At 37.1% G+C, this 14519-nt stretch overlaps 1 long non-coding RNA gene across 1 annotated transcript in view; it reads left to right on the top strand.

Annotated features, from left to right (window-relative positions):
* The window catches only part of LOC132593756 (uncharacterized), a 348090-nt gene that overhangs the window by 170403 nt on the left and 163168 nt on the right, over positions 1 to 14519 (top strand). The gene's annotated exons all lie outside the window — the stretch shown is intronic.

The raw sequence follows: 14519 nt of genomic DNA, 5'->3' as shown, positions 1-14519 counted from the left end.
CTTTCTTGACAGTAACTAATAAACCTATTTGACCAGGATGTACTTTATATCCATGTTATATTTTACTGCATAGTCAATGTTTGTATTGCAAGTCACCATTTGAGGGACACAGTGGCAAATAGGAAAACCACTGGAATCATATGTCTTAAATTGAATTCCTCTTCTGAAACTTCGAGGCCATGTGTCCTTAATCTATCTCAACAGCTTTGAGTCTCAGTTTTTCTTATCTGCAACTTGGAAATACTAGTTCTTTCCATTCCTGGAATTACAACATTCAGAGAATTTCAGAATTCCATGACAGCTTAAAGGTTATTTACTCAAATGCCTTTATTTTCAATTTAGAAACTGAAGGCCAGCATTGAGGCTTAACTGTAGTCTTATACCTTGTGCGAAAATTGTCCCTGAGAGAGAAGTAGCAGGGGTGATATTCACAAATTTAGTAACTGGTAAAACAGGGGCACCCATCAGGCAGAAACAGTGATGGGCTAATGCGAACACTTGCTTGCTGTAACTGATTATGCCTCTATTAGTGTGTTCTGGTTGGGTAATGTATTAGTTTGCCAGAACTGCTGTAACAAAGTACCATGAACTGAGTGGCTTTAACAACAGACATTTATTCTCTCAACATTCTGTCAGCTAGAAGTCCAAGATCAAGGTGTCAGCAAGTGTTAGTAGCCTCTGAGGGCTGAGAGGAAGAATCTATTCCATGCCTCTCCTGTAACATCTAGCAATTTGCTAGGAATCTTTAGCATTTCTTGGTCTGTGGAAGAATCCAAATAAGGCCACATTCTAAGGTACTGGGGGTTTGAACTTCAATGTACAAGTTTGGGGGGGACACATTTCTCAACCCATAATAAGTAGAATACAAATGTAGTATACAAGGGTGTTACAGCATGAATTACTAATATTCCATTGGTAAACATAAATACGCCCTGGAATATTCAGTAATATCTCTCTCATAGTGCCATTGATTTTCCAATAATTCTTTTTCTCTAGAAAAGTGTATAGAAAAATGTCACCTAGAAATAAATTGATATGTAGTTTTCAAACTATTTGTAATGATAATAAAATTGATATCTTTATAACCAAAACTTAGAAAATCTATCAGATGCTGTGAAAAAAACATTGTTTTAGCAGCATCTAACATGCTACATACTGGCACTTTAGCCCTTATTCTTTAATGTCAGCAGTCAATAAAATGAACATATTAAACCAGGATAGCATTCATCATCAACTGTTGGCAGGAATTTGCAAAGCTAAACATTTCTCAAGGCTTAACAACAACGACAATTCAGAAAGAAACAAGTAAAGATAATGCAATAAAATCTCAGGCTGACACCAAATATGCATGTATGTGTGCAAGTTCCATGCACACATACATGCATATTTACTTGTGCACTATAAGAGGTGAGACTTGTATCCTGCATTCTCACTGATAAAGGGAACTCTCTGGCTCAATCTCATAAAAACAGCACTGGCCAGTCCAATTCCAACATCCAGAAGAGACATTAAATGCAAACTCAAGGTCTTAATGCCAGTGCTGAGGTTTCCACAGTGCAAAGCTGAGATGTATTTTATTTCCTTGAGCTTTATGAGGGTAATATGTTATAAATGTGTAGCCAAGTAATAGATAAGCCTGATACTTTAAGGCTGCAGTTGTGGACATTTGGTTGTGAGCAAAAGTGCTGGGGGCATAGTTTTATTGAGGGGCTGTATTTCATCACAGTATCCTTCTGCTCTAGCTTGTAAGAGTAAATACAGTGGAGCTCATTTAAAATTCTCCTAAACACTGTCTTTGGAGAAAAAGAGAGTTCTGGTTTACCAATAGTACCATGGGCTTTTTCTTTCTTTTTTTGGCACTTTCTTCATTGAATAAGTGATGACAACCCGGGAGCATTAGCACTTTGGAAATAATGGGAACTCCTTCAGGATATTAGGGTATCCAAATGTGTCACTTTAAACTATAAAGTCGTTGTAGAATTTCTTTTTACCTCCATTATATGTCATATTTTATCGATATATAGTATCTTTCCAATTATTTACATTTTCAAATAATCATTTTGTAAAACTTTCTTTTTGGCATCTTTCATTTGCAATATATTTCAATAATTGCTTTACGAAGTCGTTTGTTCTGACTTCATGTAACAAAACTTTCCACTCTGATTCCATTGAAACTTACAGAACAAGGATATGGGAACATAGAAAATCACTAAAGTAATGATCTGAGCTATGTTTATGGATTCAACTAAGGGAAATCTCAGGTCTATGTGGATTCACTCTACTGTAGTATTTGCCTGAAAGCAGACCACTAGTTAGAGTAATGCTATACCAGAATGCAGCACAAGCTATGGTAAAGGCCATGTTGGTGTATTAAAACACACTTGAAAAGGATAAGAGGGAGGGAAAGTGGACTATGCATCACTTAGAGAAATAATAATAGTATGATAGCTAACATGTATTTGACATTCATAATGTGTCATGCACCATGCAGAGTACTTTATACAGATGATCATAGTAATATTCACAACAATCTCACTCAATAGATGATATCATTATCCCCATTTTGTGGAAAACTGAAGTTCAAACAAGGAAATAAAGTATCTTTTGACCTTCTCCTGCATGGATCCAGTTTATGTTGAAAAAAAATAAGATAAGGAAACTCAGAAGTCATTTTCTATGGAAGTACTTTGTTTGATATTAGATTGGAAGTACTGAAGTGCAATGGAAATAAATGGATTAGAAAATAAATACATGCTTGTTTTTTGCACCTGCATTAACACTATTAATTGGAAACAAGCAGAAAATTCATGCCAATTTGAGGTTTCCATTAAAAGAAATGTTTGCTAAGGAAAAAAAATCAATGATGTTTTTCTTTATGTCAAAAGTCTTACGATGAAAGACAAAAAAGAAACATTTTCTAAAGGAAATTTTTAAAAAATTACTGAAGGATGATTTTTTTTAGGCTTCTAATATGTAATAAAAGAAAAAAGAGAAAAATGAAACCATAAAATAAATGAATACTATGCCTTTCATAATAAGGCAAACAATTACACCTTTTAAAATTTCCACCTGGAAAGTCTTCTAACAATTCACCCTTAAAGATCATCATAGAATTTCACAGTAAGCCACTGAAAAGGCGGCCATCATCTTTTGTAAAGGGCTGCATTTAAGACACTACCTTAGTGTATATATTTATAATGTATTTTTCTCTTTAATGACAAAACAAATGGACAAAGCAATAAAACCCCCAGCCTCCACAGTCCCTGGTCAGTAACACACAGGGCATCTTAACTCATTAGTTACCAAAGACCACCTTTCACATAGCTCTCATGTGCACCTACCATCATAGTCCACAAGGGGGCTTTAAGTACGAACCTTCGATCCTGAAAGAAGGTGCCCAGTGTCCTGAACATAATCCTGCTTTCATTCTAATCCTTCAGCTTCTTCCATCAACAGAGGCCCCAGAAGCCAATACAATTAAAGAAGATTCTTTTTCTCTTCCTCTCCCAGTCATATTTTTTCCACAAGAGCAATGACTCACTCTTTATACAGCTTTTCTTTTCCATTTTGTTAGGTTCTCTACCACCATTATGTGGTCTGTTATCTTCATAGCATTTCCACATCATTGTAATATTGATCACTGGCTTTTTACAACATTATTTGTTGCATACATAATAAATATTATTATTATTTTTTTAGTTGCCTCTGGGTTAACATCATATGGGCACTGGGATGATTGCTCCTGGAGTGTTCAGCTGTAGTTTGTAGGGCTTGAGTTAGCCTCTGATCCACATATTGAGAGAGAGTTTCCATCTCAATTGTTGGTTAAATAGTCTATTTATCCTTTCAATTAGCCTGGCAGCAGTAGCGTTGTAAGGCAGGTCGAAATGCTGGTGTATGGCATTTTTATCAGCCCATTTCTGAACTTCATGGCCAGTAAAGTGGATTCCTTGGCTCCTAATAACCATGTCCACAGGGGTCCTGTATGTTGCACACAGCTGTTCTAGACCCTGAATAGTGGTTTTCTGCATTGCTCAACAACCCTGGTAGGTCTTTTGTAACATCTTCCACCTGTTGTGAGGCATTGTAGACAACATATAACTGTAGTTCCATCACACGGTATCATTGCTCTGACCCCTTCCATAGGTTAGAAGTGAGGTCCTGGAGTGACACCCCACTGTGCACTGCCATACAGTACAGGCCACAGGCGGGCCACAGCAGCTATCTTCATCAATAAATATTATTTTTAATTGATTGCTATGCCTAAGTAGCTTTCTTTCTTCCTTTCTTCTTTCTTTTGTTTTCTCTGTTCCAAAATATGTCATTGTTTTCTTCTTAATCATTATTCGTTAGCTTTACCTATCTGGTTTCTTCTAAGATTCTCAGCAAAGTCAAAATATAAATGATGAAAAACATGAAAATGAAAAATATAACTTAGAAATTAGAACTTTAAAAGATACACAAAATACCACAAGTTCCATTATATATGCAAGTAATTGTAACTTCTAAAAAAAATAGATAATTTTACCCAATGTTAAATATTTAAGTTGCTAAGCCTTAAAGAATTTTAATTCCATGAAATCTTCATTAAATATGGGGAGAGAAAAGTAAAACATAAACTTTATTGTGTCAAAGATGATAAACACTTCATCCAGGAGTTGCAGTATAGAGCGGTGGTTAGAAAATGAGTTTCTGGAGTTAAGGATATATGGATTTGATTTCTACTTTCATCTTGTACTTATTATATGAGTCTGACCAATACTCTGTAAGCCTCTTTATTTGCCTGTAAAATGAGCATAATAATGGTACCTATCTCATTGGGTTATTCAGATGATTACATAAGGAAAAACAAAAAAGTAGCACAGAGAAGTGTCTAGAGAAAAATACCTTGTGAATTTTAATAATTACCATTATTAGTCACAACTAAAGTATTAATCAAGAAACCATGGAATTTTTACATTACTGTGATCCTAAATTCATAGGGTAGGTAATCCTTCAATTAAAGGAGGAGGAGGAGGAGAAGAGAAAGGCATGTAGCTCACATGATGTGCATGCCTTGTTGGTAGGCTGTGCTTCTATTTCACTTTGTCATTGCTTTGGGATCCAGGCTATCAGAGCAAGCTCTGTCTGGAATGTTTTCTTTTGTGGCAGAAAGGGAAAAAAAAAGACACAAAAAATACTTGCTGGCTCTTCAAGCTTTTACCTAAATAGAGTCTTAACTTATTACCATTAAGTCTTAACCTGGTAAAACAAAGGATCCAAGAGTTCCGGAAACTTTGCATTGACAGAGATTAAAATCCTAAGTGTTATACACTGGATGATATAATATTCAACATAGATCAGTAACCTAAATTAGCACCTAAGTTGAATTTTATTAATTTTTTTGAAGGAAAGTAACTACACATTGAAAAAGCTGTAAGACTTGGCCCTAAATTCTGACTTTCTAGGCTACACAACTGCTTATACACGTTAGTGGAAGACAGTTATGTAATTTTATCATTGAAATTAAGGTTTCTAAAAGTATTTATTTTGATAAGGAATTTATCCACGTACCCAGGCAATTTTCCTGAAGCAAAAATCAAGTTTGCTTGGCATTTTCACCATGAATACAGAAATGCTTTTGATACAGAGGAAGAGGCCTGCACGGTACACCCTTACCAATACATGTATTTCCCCCTAAATAATATTCAAGAACAATATGTCTAGTGACAGTCTATGAACTTAAGACAGCCTGAGTAGTTTACAACTTTAATGTTTGTTCCCAATGAGAGATGTTATCTTCCTTCCCAAAATCTCCATTAAAAGCCATGGATAAATCCACATCTCAAATCTCCACAAGCTCACTTAAAGAGAGAAAAATCCAAAATAAACATGTCCCCTACCTCTTTGATTACATTGTGATTAACCTCCTTTACTAGTTAAATTTTCTGGAAAGCTCACCCACCCTGTCTCCCTCCATTCACTGATTTCTCTCCCTGATTCATTCCTCACATCCAGCAATTTAGCTCTTCTGTCCATTTTTGGATTAGGTTGTTATTTTGTTGATATTGAGCAGCATGAGCTGCTTGTATATTTTGGAGATTAATCCTTTGTCAGTTGCTTCATTTGCAAATATTTTCCCCCATTCTGAGGGTTGACTGTTGTTCTTGGTTATGGCTTCCTTTGCTGTGCAAAAGCTTTTAAGTTTCATTAGGTCCCATTTGATTACTTTTGTTTTTATTTCCATTTCTCTAGGAGGTGGGTCAAAAAGGATCATGCTGTGATTTATGTCATAGAGTGTTCTGCCTATGTTTTACTCTAAGAGTTTTATAGTGTCCAGTCTTACATTTAGGTCTCTAATCCATTTTGAGTTTATTTTTGTGTATGGTGTTAGGAAGTGTTCTAATTTCATTCTTTTACATGTAGCTGTTCAGTTGTCCCAGCACCATTTATTGAAGAGGCTGTCTTTTCTCCATTGTATATTCTTTGTCAAAGATGAGGTGATCATATATGCATGGGTTTATCTCTGGTCTTTCTATCCTGTTCCATTGATCTATATTTCTGTTTTTGTGCCAGTACCATACTGTCTTAATTACTGTAGCTTTGTAGTATAGTCTGAAGTCAGGGAGCCTGATTCCTCCAGCTCCGTTTTTCTTTCTCAAGATTGCTTTGCCTATTTGGGGTGTTTTGTGTTTCCATACAAATTGTACAATTTTTCGTTCTAGTCCTGTGAAAAATGCCATTGGTTATTTGACAGGGATTGCTTTGAATCTGTAGTTTGCCTGGGTAGTGTAGTCATTTTCACAATGTTGAGACTTCCAATCCAAGAACATGGTATATCTCCCCATCCGTTGGTATCATCTTTAATTTCTTTCATCAGTGTCTTATAGTTCTCTGCATACAGGTCTTTTGTCTCCTTAGGTAGGTTTATTCCTAGGTACCTTTTCTTTTTGTTGCAATGGTAAATGGGAGTGTTTCCTTAATTTCTCTTTCAGATTTTTCATCATTAGTGTATAGAAATGCAAGAGATTTCCGTGCATTATTTTGCATCCTGCTACTTTACCAAATTCATTGATTAGCTCTAGTAGTTTTCTGGTAGCATCTTCAGGATTCTCTATGTATAGTTTCATGTCATCTGCAAACAATGATACTTTTACTTCTTCTTTTCCGATTTGGATTCCTTTCATTTATATTTCTTTTCTGATTGCTGTGGCTAAATCTTCCAAAACTATGTTGAATAATAGTGGTGAGAGTGGGCAACCTTGTCTTGTTCCTGATCTTAGAGGAAATGGTTTCAGTTTTTCACCATTGAGAATCATGTTGGCTGTGGGTTTGTCATACATGGCCTTTATTATGTTGAGGTAGGTTGCCTCTATGCCTACTTTCTGGGGAGTTTTTGTCATAAATCAGTGTTGAAATTTTGTCAGAAGATTTTTCTGCATCCATTGAGGTGATCATATGGTTTTATTCTTCAATTTGTTAATATGGTTTATCACATTGATTGATTTGCATATTGAAGAATCCTTGTATTCCTGGGATAAACCCCACTTGATCATGGTGTATGATCCTTTTAATGTGCTGTTGGATTCTGTTTGCTAATATTTTTTTGAGGATTTTTGCATCTATGTTCATCAGTGATATTGACCTGTAGTTTTCTTTCTTGGACCTCTTTTTCTGGTTTTGGTATCAGGGTGACGGTGGCCTCATAGAATGAGTTTGGGAGTGTTCCTCTCTATGTTATATTTGGAAGAGTTTGAGAAGGATAGGTTTAGCTGTTCTCTAAAGGTTTGATAGATTTCACCTGTGAAGCCATCTGGTCCTGGGCTTTTGTTTGTTGGAAGATTTTTAATCATAGTTTCAATTCCAGTGCTTGTCATTGATCTATTTAAAGTTTCTATTTCTTCCTGGTTCAGTCTTGGAAGGTTGTGCTTTTCTAAGAATTTGTCCATTTCTTCCAGGTTGTCCATTTTATTGGCATATAGTTGCTTATAGTAATCTCTCATGATCCTTTGTATTTCTGCAGTGTCAGCTGTTACTTCTCCTTTTTCATTTCTAATTCTGCTCATCTGAGTCATCTCCCTTTTTTCCTTACTGAGTCTGGCTAATGGTTTATTAATTTTTTTTTTATCTTCTCAAAGAACCAGCTTTTAGTTTTATTGATTTTTGTTATCATTTCCTTCATTTCTTTTTCATTTATTTCTGATCTGATCTTTATGATTTCTTTCCTTCTGCTAACTTTGGGGATTTTTTGTTCTTCTTTCCTTAATTGCTTTAGGTGTAAAGTTGGGTTGTTTATTTGAGATGTTTCTTGTTTCTTGAGGTAGGATCATCTTGCTATAAACTTCTCTCATAGAAATGCTTTTGCTGCATCCCATAGGTTTTGGGTCGTCATGTTTTCATTGTCATTTGTTTCTAGGTATGTTTTGATTTCCTCTTTGATTTCTTTAGTGATCTCTTGGTTATTAAGTTGTGTATTGTTGAGCTTCCATGTATTTATATTTTTTACAGATTTTTTCCTGTAACTGATATCTAATCTCATAGTGTTGTGGTCAGAAAAGATACCTGATATGATTCCAATTTTCTTAAATTTACAAAGGTTTTGATTTGTGACCCAAGATATGATCTATCCTGGAGAATGTTCCTTGAGCACTTGAGAAGAAAGTGTGTTCTGTTGTTTTTGGATGGAATGTTCTATAAATATCAATTAAATCTGTCTGGTCTATTGTGTCATTTATAGCTTCTGTTTCCTTTTTATTTTGATTTTGGATGATCTGTCCATTGGTGTATGTGAGGTGTTAAAGTCCCCCACTATTATTGTGTTACTGTCGATATCCTCTTTTATAGTTGTTAGCAGTTAGTTGCCTTATGTATGGAGGTGCTCCTGTGTTGGGTGCATAAATATTTACAATTGTTGTATTGTATTGTATTCTTCTTGGATTGATCCCTTGAACATTATGTAGTGTCCTTCTTTGTCTTTTGGTATAGTCTTTATTTTAAGGTCTATTTTGTCTCATATGAGAATTGCTACCCAGCTTTCCTTTGATTTCCATTTGCATGGAATATCGTTTTCCATCCCCACAGTTTCAGTCTGAATATGTCCCTAGGTCTGAAGTGGGTCTCTTGTAGACAGCATATATATGGGTCCTGTTTTTGTCTCCATTCAGTGAGCCTGTGTCTTTTGGTTGGAGCATTTAATCCATTTACATTTAAGGTAATTATCGATATGTGTGTTCCTGTTACCATTTTCTCAATTGTTTTGGGTTTGTTTTTGTAGGCCTTTTCCTTCTCTTGTGTTTCCTGCCTAGAGAAGATCCTTTAGCATTTGTTGTAAAGCTGGTTTGGTATTGCTGAATTCTGTTAATTTTTGCTTGTCTGTAAAGATTTTAACTTTTCTGTCAAATCTGAATGAGATCCTTGCTAGGTAGAGTAATCTTGGTTGTAGGTTTTTCCCTTTCATCACTCTTATTTTTTTATTTTTTTTGTTAGTTTCTGCTTTATAACAAAGTGAATCAGTTATACATATACATATGTTCCCATATCTCTTCCCTCTTGCATCTCCCTCCCTCCCACCCTCCCTATCCCACCTCTCCAGGCAGTCACAATGCACCAAGCCGATATCCCTGTGCCATGCGGCTGCTTCCCACTAGCTATCTACCTTACATTTGTTAGTGTCATCACTTTTAATATGTCATGCCACTCCTTTCTGGCTTGCAGAGTTCCTGCTGAAAGATCAGCTGTTAACCTTATGGATATTTCCCTTGTTTGTTATTTGTTGGTTCTCCCTTGCTGCTTTTAATATATTTTTTTTGTATTTAATTTTTGATAGTTTGGTTAATATGTGTCTTGGCATGTTTCTCCTTGGATTTATCATGTATGGGACTCTCTACAATTCCTGGATTTGATTGACTATTTCCTTTCCTATGTAAAGGAAATTTTCAACTATCATCTCTTCAAATATTTTCTCAGTCCCTTTCTTTTTCTCTTCTTCTTCTGGGACCCCTATAATTCGAATGTTGGTGTGTTTAATGTGGTCCCAGAGGTCTCTGAGACTGTCCACAATTCTTTTCATTTTTTTTTCTTCATTCAGCAGTCATTTCCACTGTTTTATCTTCCAGGTCCCTTATCCATTCTTCTGCCTCAGTTATTCTGCTATTGATTCCTTCTAGAGAATTTTTAATTATATTTATTGTTTTTTCATCATTATTTGTTTGCTGTTTAGTTCTTCTAGGTTCTTGTTAAACGTTTCTTATATTTCTGCATTCTATTTCCAAGATTTTGCATCATCTTTACTATTATTATTCTAAATTCTTTTTCAGGTAGACTGCCTATTTCCTCTTCATTTGTTTGGTCTGGTGGGTTTTTACCTTGTTCCTTCATATGCTACATATTTCTCTGTTTTCTCATTTTGTGTAATTTACTGTGTCTGGGTTCTCCTTTACACAAGCTGTAGGGTCATAGTTCCCATTGTTTTTGGTGTCAGCCCCCAGTGGGTGAGGTTGGTTCAGTGGCTTGTGTAGGCTTCTTGTGGAGGTGACTGGTGCCTGTGTTCTGGTGTGTGGGTCTGGATCTTGTCTTCCTGGTGGTTAGGGCCCCATCTGCTGGTGTGTTTTGGGGTGTCTGTGAACTTAGTATGACTTTTGGCAGCCTCTCTGCTAATGACTGGGGTTGTGTTCCTGTGTTGCAAGTTGTTTGGCCTGGGGCATCCAGCACTGGAGCTTGCTGGCCGTTGGGTAGAGCTGGGTCTTAGTGTTGAGAAGGAGATCTCTGGGAAGAGCTCTTACCAATTGATATTATGTGGTGCTCAGAGGTCTTTGTTGTTCCAGTGTCCAGGGCTCGGCTCTCCCATCTCAGAGGCTCAGGCCTCACACCTTGCCAGAGCACCAAGACCCTGCCAGCCACACTGCTCAGAAGAAATGGAAGAAGAAAAGGAAAATAATAATAATAAAATATTTAAAAATAAAATTAAAAATTAAAAAAAAGAAGAGAGCAACCAAATGAATAAACAAATTAACCAATGATAACAAGCACTAAAAACTAAACTAAGATAAACATAAAAATCGGAAACAAATCAGTTATAGAAAGCAAATCCCAAGTTTACATTTGCTCCTGAAGTCCACTGCCTCAATTTTGGGAACATTTGTTGTCTATTCAGGTATTCCACAGATTCAGGGATCATCAAGTTGATTGTGGGGATTTAATCCACTGTTTCTGAGGCTGCAGGGAGAAATTTCCCTTTCTCTTCTTTGTTCTCACAGCTTCTGTGGTTCAGCTTTGGTAGTGGCCCTGCCTCTGCATGTAGGTTGCCCTCAGGCATCTGTTCTCCTCCCAGACAGGAAGCAGTTAAAGCAGTGGCTGATTAGGGCTCTCTGGCTCACTGAGGCCGGGGAGAGGGAGGGGTACGGTAGTCATAATTGGAATGCGGAGCCAGCCTGCGGCGGCAGAGGCCACCGTGACATTGCAACAGCCTGAGGTACACCATGTGTTCTCTCGGGCAATTTGTCACTGGATCTCAGGACCCTGACAGTGGCGGGCTGCACAGGCTTTGGAGGCGTGAGGGGGTAGTGACCTGTGCTTGCACACAGGATTTTGGTGGCAATGGCAGCAGCTTTAGTGTTTCTTGCCTCTCTCTGCAGTCCAAGCTAATAGCCGCAGCTCGTACCCATCTCTGGAGCTCACATAGGCGGTCCTCTGCCTTCTGTGGGCACACGGGGAAGGAATCCCCTCTCCTCACACACCCTGAGACAATGGTCTCTTGCCTCTTCAGCAGGTGCAGACTTTTTCCCGGACTCCCTCCCAACTAGCTGTGGCACACTAGCCCCCTTCAGGCTGTCTTCACACAGCCAACCCCAGTCCTCTCCCTGGGATCTGACCTCCAAAGCCCGAGCCTCAGCTCCCAGCCCCAACCCACCACAGCATGTGAGCAGACAAGCCTCTCAAGCTGGTGAGTGCTGGTCGGCACCAATCCTCTTTGCAGGAATCTCTCCACTTTGCCCTCTGCAGCCCTGTTGCTGCACTCTCCTCTGTGGCTCTGAAGCTTCCTCCCTGGCCACCCACAATCTCCACCAGTGAAGAAGCTTCCTAGTGTGTGGAAACTTTTCCTCTTTCGCACCTCCCTCCCAGAGGTGCAGGTGCCATCCCTATTCTTTTGTCTCTATTTTTTTCTTTTTACTTTTGCCCTACCCAGGTATGTGGGGATTTTCTTGCCTTTTGGGAAGTCTGAGGTCTTCTGCCAGCATTCGGTAGGTGTTCTGTAGGAGTTGTTCCTCATGTAGATGTATTTTTGATGTAGTTGTGGGGAGGAAGGTGATCTCCACGTCTTACTCCTCCACCATCTTGGAAGTCTCCCACTACAGAGTTTTTGAGGGCAAGGATTGTTTCCTGTTCAGTTCTAAAGTTTCTTATATGGTTGGTATTCAATAAAATTTGCTTATTAATTAAATAAAGTGTTATTGCAACTCCATGAAGTAAATTCTGCTACTATGGCAATTTAACAGATAAGCAATTCAATATTTGGAACATTAATCTAGACTAAGTTTCATTCATTTATTGAATATTTAAAGTCCCTGTGACCTCTAAGGATATATGACTTTTTGAACAAGATAAGTTAAAGTTTTTATTCTCACAAAATTTTAAATCTTGTGAAGGAGACAGACAAAACAAGAAAAAAAGTGATAGGTAGATAACGCAGCATCCTGTTTTAGTCACTATTCTTACTTGTAAGATATTCTAAAAATCCACATAATAGTCAACAGTCATCCATTCAGCAAATGTTTATTGACACCTAGAAGAATAACTAAGCTATTTTTTCAGATAGTTGTAATCTCTATGAGTAAAATAAAACAGGATCATGTGACAAAGTGAATGAAGAGAAGTAGGGTAACATCAAGTGGTAGAGTCAGGAAAGGATAATATCAGGTGATAACATTTGTATGAATAGTGAAAAGGAGTAATCCATGTGAAAATCTGGGGAAGAGGGGTTTGGGGAGAGAAAAAATAAATGCAAATGTCCAAGAAACAAACCATGCCAGAGTGGCAGTCCTAGCGGGCACAGGTAGATTATGGAATCTGATCCCAAAGATCCTATTGTCTCAGGTCAACTCAGTAGCCATATAAAAATTTAGCTTGAATTTTTATCTTCTCAGAAAATGCCCTTATATATTTATGGGCATTTTGCATATTGGAGTTGTAAATAACAAGTAAACCTACATGGCAAATAAGTTCATCTGTACCATTTTTCTAGGTTCCACATATAAGTGATATTATACGATATTTGTTTTTCTCTTTCTGACTTACTTCACTCTGTATGACAGTCTCTAGGTCTCCACAATGGCACAAATGGCACAATTTCATGCCTTTTTATGGCTGAGTAATATTGCATTGTATATATGCACCACATCTTCTTTATCCATTCCTCTGTTGATGGACATATTTAGGTTGCTTTCATTTCCTGGCTATTGTAAATAGTGCTGCAGTGAACATTGGGGTGCATGTATCTTTTTGAATTATGGTTTTCTCAGGGTATATGCCCAGTAGTGGGATTGCTGGGTCATATGGTAGTTCTATTTTTAGTTTCTTAAGGAACCTCCATACTGTTCTCCATAGTGGCTGTACTAATTCACATTCCCACCAGCAGTGCAAGTGTTCCCATTTCTCCACACCCTCTTCAGCATTTATTGTTTGTAGATTTTTTGATGATGGCCATTCTGACCAGTGTGAGAGACACAGATGTAGAGAACAAATGTATGGATACCAAGGGGGTAAGGGGGATTGTGGGATGAATTGGGAGATTAGGATTGACAAATATATACTACTAGGTATAGAATAGATAACTAATGAGAGCCTAGATTATAGCACAGGAAACTTCACTCAATGCTCTGTGGTTACCTAAATGGGAAGCAAATCCAAAAAAGAGGGGATATATGTATATATAGCTGAGTCACTTTGCTGTACAGCAGAAACTAACACAATATTGTAAAGCAACTATACTCCAATAAAAATTATTAATTAAAACAAAACAAAACAAACAAACAAAAAACCCCACAAGGCTCTGGAGGGTGGTTTGGACAAAGGCCCTTAGGGCAGTCCCAGTATTAACTTGATGACCATACATTTTCCTCTTCATGGACCCTGCAGAAATCCCTCATATCCTTGAGCTTGTCCAGGAAACATGTAAAGGGATGTAATAGGCATTTGTAGGAGTTTTGTAGAATTTCTCTGAATAACCCATGATAGTGCCAGAAGTCTCTGAGAATAAGTTTTAAAATAAACAATTTCCATATTCAAAAATGAAAAATAAAGTTACATGGCAAATAATCAAAAGGTAAATTCATTCAATTCTAAGCTTTAAAAAATACTTGGAAATTGAAATAATTTATGTATATACAAGCATATATATATATGTGTGTATTTATATGTATGTACATGTGTGTCTTCACCATAGAAATATGTAAAATATTTGTGTCTTTAGGTAAATTCTTAAAAATAAGTCTCAAAGCCTATATTGTGAGAATCATTTGAATTTAGAAATTTTATTTTTATAT

This window comes from Globicephala melas, chromosome 1, assembly GCF_963455315.2.
Source record: "Globicephala melas chromosome 1, mGloMel1.2, whole genome shotgun sequence".
Classification (NCBI taxonomy): domain Eukaryota; kingdom Metazoa; phylum Chordata; class Mammalia; order Artiodactyla; family Delphinidae; genus Globicephala; species Globicephala melas.
The sequence above is the reverse complement of the archived record's forward strand: the minus strand, read 5'-3'. Positions and strand labels throughout refer to the sequence as shown.